Below are 15,517 nucleotides of genomic sequence, written 5' to 3'. Positions count from 1 at the left end.
TTTTAAGTTTCCACTGACTGAGCAGAACTTGCTTTCCTTGGAAAGGCTGCACACTGACACGGAACATTATGTCCTCATAGCAGAAAAGCTGATATGATAGATTTGTCTGGGTTACACTTTTAAATGCGTGTGATTTCTAAATTTTAGAGCCCAAAGCAAAGTCCTGTTGATTCACAGCTGTGCTTGTCTGAATATGCTGTTACCAGGGAAATTTCTGTCTGGGTAAATGTTATTCATCTTAGCTACCTAAAGACTGCAGGAAGAGGAACTCCAACTGGACAGCTAGAAAAAACACTAAAACACCTGTCAACTGTTCTACTTGTTTAGAAGTTTGTAGTTTGTACAGCCATTTCTGTAATAAACACTGCCCTGCTATACTACACAGAGGGCTGCTATAACGCCAACCTATTGCTACTAGCCATTACTTTCAGAAAGGAATCTGGAACATTGTGGCCTGAGTGACCAATGAGAGGGCGGTGGAGGATTTCTAGTATGAGGGGACCCAAGCCAGCCAATCATGGGCCAGAAACCAGCACAAGAACATCACTCCACACCACAGCTGTGGTTTTTTTCGCAGTTATGTAGGAGGCACATAAGCTGGTGATCTATAACCACTTAATAAATAAACAAATAAATAAAGATTACTGCAAGGTTGCCAGTTAATTAGAAGGGCCCTTACACATTGAGTTTGTTGCATTGCTTCAAAATCACATTAAATTTACTGCACCAACCTGAAGTGATTATATGTCAATGGGCAGCACACACCAACTGCATTGTGACAAAACACTATATGGTGATTGAACGCACAACAGAGTAATGCATGCATTTACAGCAGCAGTAAAGCCGCATCTACACGAGTAGATGCGGCCGCGATGCTGCTTATCAATCGAGCCGCTGATGCGGCTCGATTGATAAGATCCGACAAGACGGATCTCCGTACCGCCGATTCCCTGCTCGATCCCCGCGAGGGGACAATGGCAGGGAATCGTGCGGGAGATAAGCGGCGCTGGCGGGGACGAGTGGGGAATCGAATGCGGGGGACGCGGCGTGCACGCGGAAGAGGCGATCCGGCGGCTAATCGAGCCGCCGGATCGCTTCAATGTCCCATGGTGTACATGGGGCTTTAGGCTGTACTTTTATTGTACTTTATGTCTCACTGTACATCTTTTCAGCAACACAACTGACTCAGCGTGAAAGGGCCTGGAAGGTGTGGGCACAGTTATTTTTAGCACCCCAAGTACCTAGGTGCCCATTCAGTTCTCCTGAACAGTCCAAACATGCCACCCCTCTCCTGAAGCCAGTAATGGCGGCCAACAGTCCAACCTGACGCCCACCCTCCCAATCCAAAGCAAGTATTGCCAATATAACGTCTCTCCCCCGATTACCATGTGTGGCCAGTAAGAGACAAAAACTTTCCTCCTGCATCCACCCCCCTACATGCACGCACGCACGCACGTGCACACACAATAGTTATGAAGGGAAGAGAAGGAAGGCCTGATGGGCTGCATTGGAGCAAGCATATTACACACCGTTCTGCTGCACTTCTCTGCATACTGTTATTTAGGAGTATAGGGGGAGGACAAATTTTGAGGTAGGTATAGAGCAGTGCCTGTCACCTCTGCCTTGGCCCGTGCAGTGCATTCAAGGAGCATTTCAAAGGCTACAGTATTATATGTCAAATGCTTGCTGCATGTCTATAATTGAAGCGTATGGAAGTTAACCTTAGGACTACAACATGGTACATTTTATGACTAGAGATGATCAATAAGATGCAAATTTAATGCAGAATGGATGTGGCTTGGAATGGAGTCAAATAAATGTAGTTACAGCTGATTTTGATTAGCCTAAGCTGCATGCAAATCAGAAAAATTGCATCTTACTGATTCTGTCTAGTGGGGACTATTAGGAGGGGCATGGTGGCACAATTCATATGTGGTTATTGAGACTTTTCAAATTGAGACCAATTAAGTACACTTGTATGGAGGTTGGTAATGGATATTAATCTAAGGTGCCTCCTTCCAATTAAGTATTCTTTAGTTAGATAATCGATCTGTGGAAGTATAACTGGGAATAATGTAGGTATTTATTTATTTGTTTTTAGAAAGAAAGTCCACATGCTACCATTTACATAAAACTTTTAAATATTATTTGTACAAGTAAAAAAACAAAACAAAAACTACCGGTATATATAAAGTGTAGTGCATTTAATAAGATGAACCCAGAACTTGGTTCTCTATTAACGTCAATTGTATTAACGTTCACGATTAACGTCAATTGTAATCATTACCCGTACCCACAAATGGAATAATCAATTTATCTAAATGAGCACAAACTAATGAATAATAGCGATGTTTTCCTCCTTCTGGGTTCATCTAGGGTCTACTTGGTTTTTAAGTTATACACATAAAATTTAGACATTTTATGCAAATGGTGGCATGTGACCATTCTTTCTAAAAACACCTACATTATTCCCGGTTATATTCCCACAGACCGATTCTTTAACTAAATATTGTTGTTATTGGCCATAGGGGAGGAGGAAAGTTTGTATTAAAGTGGATCCGAGATGAAAAACTAACTATAACAAGTAACTTGTCTATATATCTGATCTAAAGTTTAGATAGTTTACACAGCAAATCTAGCTGCAAACAGCTTTAAATAGAAAATGATTATTTCTTCCTGTGATACAATGACAGCAGCCATGTTGTTTGTAAACATTACACAGAGGCAGGCTTATCTGTATCTTGAGCACTCAGCCTGTGAAAAAAAACGAATCCCTCCCCTCCTCCCCTCTGCCTCTGAAATCAATGGCTAGTAACACCTCCTCCTCCTCCTCCTGCCCAGACTGAGCTCCCATGAGCCCTTGCTGCTGCCAAGGCTCTCTGAAAACCTGTGGGTGTGGTTTATTTAGTTTATAGGGAATTAGAGTATTAAAACAAAAAAGTATTTAGCTTGAGGAATGCCCTATAAACAATAGGAAAGGAACAATTATGCAATGAGTAAAAGTTCACCTCGGATCCACTTTAAGGAGAGTTTAGGAGTAAGGTTACTGTAAGGCTATTTTGGAGTTTCAGGGTCAAATCACAATGGGTTGGGGGAACACAAATTACAGAATGCCATGGGTTATTTACCCAGTGCCCATATTGCATGGCACATTTCATAGAATGTGCCATCTGCTAGAGTGTAGGTTGAATGGAATGAATCAGAGACACTTAAATATGTGAACGAAGTATCTGCTTAGAATCAAAGAATGAAAACAATATGTCAAATCTATCCAGTTTTTTCATACATGCTCTACACAGTTTTACAGTACACTACATTTCTGCATCATTTTATCTAAACTTAATTAACAGATTATGTAATATGCATGTATGTAACCGGTCAGTCTGGCTTAAAGAGACTCTGTAACAAAAATTGCATCCTGTTTTTTATCATCCTACAAGTTCCAAAAGCTATTCTAATGTGTTCTAGCTTACTGCAACACTTTGTACTATCACAGTCTCTGTAATAAATCAACTTATCTCTCTCTTGTCAGACTTGTCAGCCTGTGTCTGGAAGGCTGCCAAGTTCTTCAATGTTGTGGTTCTGCTATGAACTCACCCTTCCAGGACCCTCTATGCACACTGCCTGTGTGTTATTTAGATTAGAACAGCTTCTCTCTTCTCTCTTATCTTTTACAAGCTGGATAAATCATCCTCTGAGCTGGCTGGGCTTTCACATAGTGAGGAATTACAGACAAGGGCAAAGCTGTTTGCAGGAAGAAACAAGCAGCCTGAAACTTCAGTGCATGAGAACAGGGGGAAAGAAACACAAATGATCTCTTGAGATTCAAAAGGAAGGCTGTATACAGCCTGCTTGTGTATGGATGTATTTTCTATGTGTGGACATACTGTACATCAACCTACTTCCTGTTTTGGTGGCCATTTTGTTTGTTTATAAACAAACATTTTAAAACTGTTTTTAACCACTTTTAATGCGGCGGGGAGCGGCGAAATTGTGACAGAGGGTAATAGGAGATGTCCCCTAACGCACTGGTATGTTTACTTTTGTGTGATTTTAACAATACAGATTCTCTTTAAGGGCCCATTCACATTAGGGCGATTAGCGGGCGATTTCCGCTAATCGCCAAAGTTTAAAGCACTAGTGCTATTCTAACCTATGCGATCACAACGTTTTGTGATTAGCGCCAATCGCATAGAGAACTGTAGTGAGAGATATATGGAGGCTGCCATATTTATTTCCTTTTAAGCAATACCAGTTGCCTGGGTAACCTGCAGATCCTCTGCCTCTAAGGGCTCGTTTCCACTAGTGCGGTGCGAATCGCTGGGATTCCACCGCTGACGAAATCGTGCGTTTTTGCCGCGATTTCGCATTTAACCATGTCACTGCCTGGTTCAATTTACATTAGTTTTCATGCGAATTCGCACGCGAAATCGCGGCAAAAACGCATGTGCGTTTTCCCTATCAAATACATAGCCTGCGAATCGCCTGCATTCCTCATGCAGGCGAATTCTGCAGGCTCTACCGTGCAAAAAAATCCTGCACAGAAAACGCTGGAAAAAACTGACAAGTGGAAACAGGGCCATCCACTTGTATTGGCTGTGCGAATCCGCATGCAGACAACGCATGCGGATTCGCTCTAGTGGAAACGGGCCCTAATACTTCAAGCATGCAGTAGATCAGGTGTTTCTGACATTTTTGTCAGATCTGACAAGATTCGCTGCACGCATGTTTTTGATGCGATTCACACTACTGCAGGCAAATAGCTCAGCTGGGCTGCCAAGCAACTGGTATTTCTTAAAAGGAAATCAATATGGCAGCGTCCATATACCCCTCACTACTGTTCTCCTTTATCTTTTAGTGCAGAGAGGAAGTTCTGAATTCAGGTCCGCTTTAACAGGAAGTGCCTGCTCATGTATCTAGCCTAGTCTGCGAAAAAAAGTGCTTCGCACCTGCTTTCTTGGAGAACCATTCCACTCAAAACCATATGAAATCAATGTTTCAATGTGCTTACTGCACTATTTATTCAGGCCGTAGCCATGCAAGTATCAGGATATCGAAAGATTCTTAAAAACACATAACACACATGATAAAATCAGATCACATAAATCAGTGAGCGCCATTTCACCCTAGTCTGAGGAAAACTAGCCTTATACAGAGGTGTATGCTGAATGTCTGCGCGGGCATATTGCCTTTTCAAAACGCAGCTGTGTAACGTGTCCCTTCTGAGCTTATGCCAAATACAAGAGCAGACATTTCCTGTGAAATCCCAGTAGCCGGTTAGCCAAGGTTCTTTAAAAAAAACATAGCTGGAATCGAACATTTGAGTTTCTTTTAACTGCTGTCCTAAAGATTTTCTTCTAGCTCCTTTATTTTTAAATCATTGTGCTTATTTTGTGGGTTACATAGCTTAACATTAGAGCTGCCTATTATTATGTGTCCACGTTAACTGATTTTCATACCAAATGCCTCCCCCCCCCCCCCCCCCCTTTTTTCATTTCCTGATGATCATTGAGATTGGCTCACAGTGATCAGGCAGTCAGGAGCCAATGAAAACAGCTCCTGACTGATGCTCAGAACTCCGCTGTCTTTAGACGCGCTATTGCGTCCCACGCTGCCTTTCCACACCTAACACTAGCCTCCCTTTGCTACCTTATTGCCCAATACTAACTGCCCTCTTCATTATCGACTAACGCTTATTCTGGAGACTTGGCTACATTATAGCTGAATCCCGTTCCTATCCTCGTACACATAAGTCCCACCCATGACGCTTGTTCGGGTACACCGTATTCAAAATAAATCTGTTCGCTTGGCTATATCATTACCAAGCGTCCACGCTCAAAATAAGTCCAATGTTACTCGTTTTCCTTGAAATCTGTACATAAGCTGACAGGGTGTCTAACGGCCAAGCAAACAAACTGTGTGCAGTGCTTTCTGGACAATAACTGCAGGTTATAGTGAAAACAACAATGTAGCAAAAAGCTATTGGATTCCAGCTTAATTTGACTTTTTTTCTGGGGGAAAAAATAAAAAAATACTGACCATTCCTAACAGCATTGAAGATAGGTCTCATTTTACTTTCTGGCAGTAAAACACTAGCTAAGGCGACAACACTTCTTTTCAACATGGTCCGTTCCTGTGACTTTTTACACGAATGTAACCTGAAACTAAATTAGTGCAAGATTTATTTGACAGACTAAAATGAAAAGCCACCACTGATAAGGTGAGAGTATCAATAAACAATATTTACAAAGGGAACTGCAATACCACCAGAAGGTGCCTAGAAACAACAAAAACACTGTAAAAGACACAAGGATGTAATTCTACTCCTGAAGGAATACCGCCCATTTGCAGAATGCCATAATCGCCTCACTGTAAATTGCAGGGAATGGCACCTTTAAGAGGCCTTTTCCCTCCCAGTCTCCTCAGAGGGGACAGACACACGTGTCAGCAAACACGTCACGCTTCCCCCTCACAACTCCCAGCCCTCCCTTCACCTTCTGCTTTTTTGCCGGGAAATTAACTGGACTGTTGCCAGGTTTAAAATCCGCCCCCCTGCCAGCGTGCATTCCATTTAAGGCTAACACAAACAGGCTGCCAGCAGCTTTCTAACATGTGCTCAGAGCAGCATGCTGTGTGTGAGGAGAAGCCTGTCTGGGGACACTGCGGAAGGCTCACTTCAAATGACAGAGAGAGAGAGAGGGAGGCTGCAGCTTCTTGTAACTTTCATGTTATGATGTGCCATAGCTGCCAGCATTCTTAATTCCCCATACAAAGTTCTGGAGATCTGTCTCTGCTATATGGTCTCCCCGAGTCAAAGCAATGATCAATGGCGCCATGGAATGATTGTCTGTCACTGTCTTCAGCAATGTACAGGCGCTAGATCAGGGGTGCTCATTAGGTAGATCGCGATCTACCGGTAGATTGCAAAGGACTTATGGTAGATCCCGACCCCATTACATTTTCCATTCAGTATATACAAATGCTCTCCTAAAATTGTACATAGGTAGATTTTGACTTGCTAATTTTTTAAAAGTAGCTCACAAGCTGAAAAAGTGTGGGCACCTCTGCACTACATTTTAATGTGTTATATTATGCAAAAATATAGTATCAGTGCAGGCGTTCCCTGACATTGAGTAGCGATCCTTAACGCCTGGTCTATTGGCCTTTTCACGGCAAAAATCTCAGACAGCACAAGCGTGATTTTCAACATTTAAGCAAGCACATTTTTACAGTCTATTCACAGCGGCTATTTCAAAACCTAATACGGGTTGTTCTCAATCGCGCAGATAATCAAGCAGCGCTTTTCCGTATGGCCAAAAATCGAAATACACCAGTGGAAAAGGGACACTGCAATTACCGTGTTAGTGGTGCCCTTGCAATCAGCAAATCTTGGCAACCTGAAAACGTGATCGCAAGCTCCAAAGGACTGGGGTCCTAAAGTCATGTCACCAACAGCCCCTCAAAGGAGCTCATAAGCCAACACTGGCAGACCTTCTCCCAATGTGCCCAAGAGATAGATCCCTCTCTGATTGACATCTAATCAAAAAAGGGATCAGTTACCACCCCTCAGTTTTCAATAGATTTCTTATATGCCAGGTATCACCCCAGGGTGCAAGAGTTCAGGGGACACAGAGGGGTGACTACACAGTGCATGATGGGTAAAGAGAATAGGCCCAGCCTGTGCTCAGGGAAGATCATCTGGCAGGCTGGATCTCTAACCGACGCATCAGGGTGTGCACACAGATTTTTGGCAGAGGCAGACCCTACCGGCCACCTCAGCCGTGAACCATCTAGATCCCAGAACCGTCAAAATAGCAAGGCTGTCGAAGTCTATCCAATCCTCAAGGGCAGACGGCCTCACACATTTTTGGCACAATTTATGAGACTGGATCAGGAAAGGTGTGGCTCTTTAAGTAGAATACATTTCTCAGTCCATCCGAAACACCGGCATGGATACAGCCCTTGAGGACTGGAGTTTGACAATGGGGTGTGTGTACAAAGCCTTACATGGGTTGATATTGGCCCACTCGGGCAAGAGATAATTCTGGCAGGCTGGATCTCTAACCGACGCATCAGGGTGTGCACACAGATTTTTGGCAGAGGCAGACCCTACCGGCCACCTCAGCCGTGAACCATCTAGATCCCAGAACCATCAAAATAGCAAGGCTGTCGAAGTCTATCCAATCCTCAAGGGCAGACGGCCTCACACATTTTTGGCACAATTTATGAGACTGGATCAGGAAAGGTGTGGCTCTTTAAGTAGAATACATTTCTCAGTCCATCCGAAACACCGGCATGGATACAGCCCTTGAGGACTGGAGTTTGACAATGGGGTGTGTGTACAAAGCCTTACATGGGTTGATATTGGCCCACTCGGGCAAGAGATAATTCTTTTGGCAGGAAAGAGTTTGGGTCATTGTGGCCTTGCACAACCTCAGCTCTGTGGTCAAGAACTGATAGAACCATTGTTCCCCTAGTGCTATATAGTATAGTACAGTATATTGATATTCCACATTCCTGATAGCAGCACAGAGCCCCTAAGGTTAATGTTAATCCAGGGCATTAGCCAGGAAGTAAAGCACATATAGGTTTGCTAATGGTACTGCTGTGTCACAGTCAATATGTTCTCAGAGCTCCCAGCGCAGGATGAGAACACGGTTACTGGGCAGGTGCAGCTAACATAAACACAACATGTGCAATACTGAACAAACACATCTACAGCAAGTGCTTGTGATGATGCAACCACTGATAGCTGCAATAACACTCACCATAAATCTAATGCCACGCTATACACACCCAAGTACATACAACAAATGTGCTACAATACTGCTAGTGCACAAACACTTGTATTTATATTATTTACTGATGCATTTTACACGGCTTGCAAGCAATCAATTTTCATTAGCAAGGGACTTGGCCATTTAACAACCTGCTCCTACTTGTTAATCTATTTCTAGATGTATTTATATCAGAGCTGCACAGAACAGTTCGGGGACTACTTGCAGGACACCGTTTTGAGTCAGGTAGTCCCCAGCCCAGATCTGTGACATTTGTCATGTCTTACCCTGTGAATAACCTAGCTACTGGGTGGGGAGGGGAGGATCATGCTGGGTGCTTTGGGTGGAGAGGGGAGTAGGAGGGGCATGCTAAGTGCTACTGGGTGGGGACAGGAGTGGGAGGATCAGGTTAGGTGCTAGTGGGGGAGGAGAAGGGAATCCAACTGAGTGCTACTGGGTCGAAGGGGAGTGAAAATATCACGTTGGGTGCTACTGGGTGGGAACAGGAGTGAGAGGATCATGCTGGGTGCTGCTGTGGGGAGAGTGGGATGCTCATGCCAGGTGCTGCTGGGTGTGGAGGGGGTGGGAAGATACTGTTGGGTGGGGAATCATGCTGAGCGCTGCTGATGGGGATGGAATGTTTACACCAGATGGCTGGATAGTGCTAATGAAGAAAAGGGACTCTCCCTTTGGGTGACAGTGAGGGGGTCTCACACTCTGTGGTGCTGTTAGGGGGGCATTCAGACAAAGTGCTGCTAGTAGCCCGGAGGGGGGGGGGGGGGGGGGGGGGGTTAGTGGTGAAAGAGGAAAGAGCAGGGTTTTTTGAATAGATGCTTGTGTGGAAATAGTTCCGATTTCAAAGCCGCAAAATAAGGAGGTGAGGCTTGATCCCTGAACAGTACTCGTGCATGTGTATGCACCTTAAACGTCCCCTAAACTGAGAGAGGTATGGAGGCTGCCATATTTGTTTCCTTTTAAAGAGACTCTGTAACAACATATTCAGCCTTATTTCTTCTATCCTATAAGTTCCTATACTTGTTCTAATGTGGTCTGTTTTACTGCAGCCTTTCCTAGTTGCACAGTGGCTGTATTATCTCTTTTATATAATCTAATCAGCTTTCCTCTGATGGCTTTGTCGGCTGAGGCAGGAATGTGCTGCTTTTCTGGGATAGGATAGAAGTTATACACACCCTCTCCACGCCCCCTGCAAGCTCTGTGTGAGTCACAGACAGCTTCTCTCAGCCTATCACAAGCTGGTTAGCAGCCATGTCTTGTTTGCAAACACTGCCTAAAACTGGCAATTACAAACCAGGATTGCAGCAGGGAGTGGCAGAAACAGCACAGAGGGGCCCAGGAGAACATAATGAATAGAATGGTATGCTTTTATTGTAAGAATTTTAGAGTACAGATTCTCTTTAAGAAATATCAGTTGCCTGGCAGCCCTGCCAATCCTCTGGCTTGAATACTTTTAGCCATAGACCCTGAACAAGCGTGCAGATCAGAGGTTTCTGAATGAATTAGCTGTATGCTTGTTTCAGAAGTGTGATTCAGATACTACTGCAGCCAAAGAAATCAACAGGACTGCCAGGCAACAGGTATTGTTTAAAAGGAATTAAATATAGTAGTGTCCATACATTTCTCACTTCAGGTTCCCTTAAAGGCCTATGTCTCAGTGTGCCTATTTAGGCCCAAGTGGCAGTGAGCACTGAATATGCTCGGAACAAAAGAACAGACCAGATCCTAACGGAGGAGAACAGATCCTATGTTAATCAATAGGATCCATTCACATTGCTCTGTTGGAACGGATCCGTTTGGCCTGTTCCGCCAAACAGTCAGTAAGTTCGGGGTTGGAGCAATTTTTCCGGATTGACTGGCACGTCGCATTGACCGCAGGCTAATGGAACGGAGGGTCAAGGAAGAAAAGCTGATGCCTTTTAAAAACTGATCTATGTGAACGGATCCTGCAGTGTGAACCTGGCCTTAGTCAGAAGTCCCCTTTGGGCACCCACTCAAAAACTTCCTCTCTACTCTAAAAATAACCTTTAAAGAAAAACATTTCTTTGTTACAGTTTATACAAATCCTACAATCTGCAGAGTTTCTACTTCCTGCTGTCATGGAGGCACACATATTGTCAACATTCTGTGCATTCAAATGAGCTCATCTGCTGTGGCAGTCAGCTGGCACAGGGGTGAGATCAAATTACACTTGTGCTTAGTCACAGATGGGGGTATTAGACAGACTAAACTCTCTAAATACATACAGGGTGCATTTCTCTAGGTTTTCATTCTGTCCTGTGCAACAGTTCAGGTGCACTTTAAAGTTTCTTAATAGAATACATTTATTACAGACCAATAAGCAGCTTCATTATAATTTGGGGAATCCAAATAGTAAAAATAATTAGAAACAGGTAGTGAATAGAACACAATGCAGAACACAAGGCCTGTGTGTATTCACATCAGAGCCAGAGAAGCTGGGGATATATTAGTAATCCTGAGGCCACGTGGGGGCTGCTCCTTGCAATACTTCTATAATCTATATTTTGCTGGATAATTAGGGTAATCTGGATTGTACCCAGAGGATTTATCAAACTTGTTATAACATGCAATATCTGGCAAACTATTATCTGACCTCTGTCTCTAAAATCAGAATGGAGTCGAGCTTGCCAAGTACGCCACATTATCTGCTGTGCTTTGGGAAAAAAACAGGTACAGGCTGTGGAGTTGGTCTTATTTAGGCAAAGAAGAATTGTTGTTTAACACAAATTCCTAAAAAATGTTAACCCATAAATGCCTAGAAAAGCTAATGGACACATATCTGGTCAACTACCGTAAGTGAATAGTAAATCATCTTAAAAAAATAGCCCTAAATAAAATATATTTTTATTTTGATGAAAAAAACAACTGTTAAAGTACTGGGCAGCCTCCAGTTTGCAGAAATCAAGAGTCTGCAGTCTAAACTCTTCCTCTATCTGCCCCACCTCCGCTAACCCCAATGGGAGACGGGTCATGCCCCTTCCTGCATCTTGACTGACTGGATTGGGAGCACTGGGAAGCAAACATACCACACCATACCTTACAAGAGGCAGCGCCGTTCGGATACTTTTAGGACTGGTGCTCTTTTCAATAGTGGTAGTTAGAGGTATCTTTTAAATACCCACCAAACAATTTTTCGTGAATGATTTTCTGCAAATGATTTTTTCACGATACCGCGCAACATCATTGAACGAAAGTTTGTTAAACCATGTTGACCGACGCATGACACCCACGGTGATCATTCATTTTTTGAACGCTCGACAGGTCTGATTTAGTCATTGAGGATCATTCCATTCCTCATTGCCTTGCACAGGTTTGCCACAATTGTGTAAACTAGAGGTTCCCAAACTTTTTCGGTTAAGGGCCAGGTCAACATACTTCAGACTGCCGGGGGGGGGGGGGCGGAACATACATAAAATGATGTTGAAAAACATTACATTGAATCTAGGTATTGATTCCTCCCAGTCATGCCCGGAGGAGAATTCCCAGCAGCAGCTATTCAGTCATGTGGCGCCCCGAAGAACGGCTTTGTGTACCAGTGAAGCATTCCCAGGTGACAATGTGCCGTCCAGTTGGACAGCAGTGTACCTGATGCAGAATTGGATCGTTAGCCAGGGAATTACTACTCACTAGCTTCTACAGTATGTGGATGGGTTGTGTCAGCACTGCTATTCTATATGTGGGCCACTGATATTTAAAGGTGCAGTGGGCCACATACATAAGTTATACATTTTGGTTTGGGGGGGCCAGTGAAAAAGCCTCGGGGGGCCGCATTCGGCCCACGGGCCTTAGTTTGAGGACCACTGGTGTAAACAATCAGTCGTTTCCACCGCAAACAAAGATTGCAGATGCAGCCAGATGGATCTGGGAAATGACTGTTCGAAGGCGCTAATCCCGGTTCCATCCGGCTGCATCTGTCGGTGAGTATTCAGCTCAAGGTCTGGAACCCACTTGGAGTGCTTTTCTGGGCGCTTTGCGATTTGAAAAGCTCTTGCTAATGTAATGCTATGGGTGTGATCCCACTTGAGCGATGCGATTTTATAAAAATCCGTCATAGCATTACATTAGCAAGAGCTTTTTCAAATCACTAGCACTTAGAAAAGTCTGCTGGTGGGTTTGAACCCCTATTCATTTAGCCCCAGCTGGAGATCCAAGGATTCTATACAAATCCACAGATCTCCATGCTTCTGCAGTCCTTTCATGCTTGGATTATACAGACACACAAGTTCATTTTTTTGTACGATTTTAATGTTGATCAGTTTTTATTTTATTTTACCAGAAAGATTTTTACGATGTCTGTATTTCAACACAAGTGATGCCATTTAATTAGTACATGGATTGCTTGTCCTTCGGTCAATGAAAGCCTCAGGAGGGTTGTATTGGTATTGATCATTTGTAAATACGGTAAACGAAACTGCAACCTTATTTAACATGTGTGAGAATATTAATACTACACAGGCCAGGCATTTAAAATACAAGACAATAATTCAGCGGTATATAGTGGATGAGGCAGAACATACCACATATCAAGGACAAGAATATGATCACCTCAAAGTCAGACTACTTGTGCCTCATCTCAGATGATGTAATGTACATGCCCAGCAACTTACAAATGATTTTAATATTCCTAACTAGCTCTACATTGTTCAAGGGCAATATTCTCATTGTTCACGTTGCAGGGAGCTGAAAATCTTGACAGCTATTTTTTAAACCGAAGGACTTTTTTGCGCGCCGAGCTTATTAGACATGAGTCTCTTGAAGGGAAAGTGTCATAGGTTTTAACTGAATTGGACGGATGTTTTCTGGGACCTGATTCCTCATTTCAGAATCAGAACCCCGAATCAGAATCTTATTTATTTCGCCAAGTACAACCGGGGTTGTACCCGGAATTATTTTTGGCTCATACAGATGGAGATGGTACAAACACATACATGCAATTCAACACATACAATCAGGTATAGTAGTACAAGTAAGCATATACCTATATATACATATCACCTATAACTGTAGTGAAGGACGCGTGGGGAAATCTGGAGTGCTATGTGAGGGGAGCAGCCTGCCAACTACAGACGGCGCTCGCTCGCTCCGCAGCAGTTCCAGATGCCCCACAGTGTGTCCTGGAAAAGAGTAGATAAAAGGAAGAGATAGAGAAAGAGAGGGATAGATAAAGAGAGAAAAGAAGTGCAGAGAGAAAGGCGAGTCCTGGTGCCGCAGCAGTGACCTGCTGACTGGTGGTATGGCTGGCAGTTCCATGTGGCCGCGCTCAGAAATCCAGCTCCTGGCCTGCGGCCTAGTCCAGCGAGGTGGGCTGGCGGCCTGAGGCCAAAAGAAAAGGCCTGCATCGCAATGGTTGGCGTTCGGCATCAATTAAAGTGGCCTCAGTGGAGGCAATAGCAGTGGTGCTGCCCTGCAGCATGAGAATGCCATCTGAGTCACGTACCTAGGCAGTGAAAAAGTTGCAGCTAGTGTGGTGAGGGTGGCCATAGCCCACGCGGAGAGGCTAGAGACCCACATCCCCTGTGGCTGTGCACAGCGGCGTGGAGAGCAGCAGGCGCCGGTGGGAAGTCTGGCGCAGAGAGCCAGTGAAGCCAGTAATGGTGGGCGGCGAGCGGCAGTATCCCTGAGAGCCGGGTCAGCCCCTCAGACTCATGGCTGGTGCCTGTCTCGGCGTTCCTCCGTCCTGGCAGCGGACAGTCCGGGGCAGTGGCAGCAGGGGAGGCTGCATCCAGAATCCCCCCCAGCCGAAAAGGAGCGCCGATCAGCAAGGAGGTGTCCAGGCGAAACCTGCGTGTCATCCCTCCTTTCTGCAGATCAGCCCTCGGAGCCGGGCAGCCGGTGGAGGTCACAGCGGGTCCTCAGCAGGTCAGCCGACTCTCGGCGGGTCCACATGGCGACACAGTGCGAGTCCGGGGAGCCGGAGAGTTGCACATGCAGCCGATGGCGTGTAGAGCCATAGGAGGTCACCAGATGTCCAATTCGGCTGGGTTCCAGGGGAAAAAGAGGAGAAAATAAAGTGAGAGAGCCGGAGCCCTGTGGCCGTGGCTACCCGGTCGGCTTCAAAAAGCTTTATGTTTGAAGTATAGTGCTTTGTATTCATCATATTCGGTACTAGAAACAGGTTTTTAGGGTGTTTTTTTTTTAAATCAAGAAAATATGAAATGTATTTACGAATATTTTACTGGTACAAGGAAGTTGGCAAACGGTCCTTCAAGTAAGTCAAGCTTATCACAAATTCAGGGCCCATTCACACTTGCTGATCACAAAACGCGATTTTGCTAGCATTTTGCTCTGGGGTTTTTTGGCGATTAACGCCAAAAAAAACCACCATTCACACATGGCGATTTTTAAGCGAACGAGTTTTGCGCTTCTATAGCAACTAAATAGAACTAAACGCTCAAGTGTGAATAGGCCCTTAACCCCCTTGCCGTTCTGTTTTTTTGTTTTTTGCATTTTTTTGTTTTTTATCATGTAGCTAGCCTAGCGCTAGCTACATGATGCCCCCCTCCCTGCGGCGTCCCTCCCACCCCTCCGACCGCCCATAAGGAAATCCCGTTTTAAACAGGATTTCCTTTAGGGCTTCCCCTGTCGCCATGGCGACGATCGTGATGATGTCACCGCCGTCAGCGGGAGTCCCGATCTACCCCTCAGCGCTGCCTGCCACTGATTGGCCAGGCTGCGCACAGGGTCTCGGCGGGGGCGCCCTCTAA

General features: G+C 44.7%; 1 protein-coding gene across 2 annotated transcripts in view; it reads right to left on the bottom strand.

Moving 5' to 3' along the window:
• MNT (MAX network transcriptional repressor) overlaps window positions 1–15,517 on the bottom strand; it is a 131,879-nt gene that overhangs the window by 15,838 nt on the left and 100,524 nt on the right. The window lies entirely within an intron of this gene.

This window comes from Hyperolius riggenbachi, chromosome 2 (genome assembly GCF_040937935.1).
Source record: "Hyperolius riggenbachi isolate aHypRig1 chromosome 2, aHypRig1.pri, whole genome shotgun sequence".
NCBI lineage: Eukaryota > Metazoa > Chordata > Amphibia > Anura > Hyperoliidae > Hyperolius > Hyperolius riggenbachi.
Note: the sequence above shows the minus strand (reverse complement) of the source record. Positions and strands in the feature narration are given on the sequence as shown.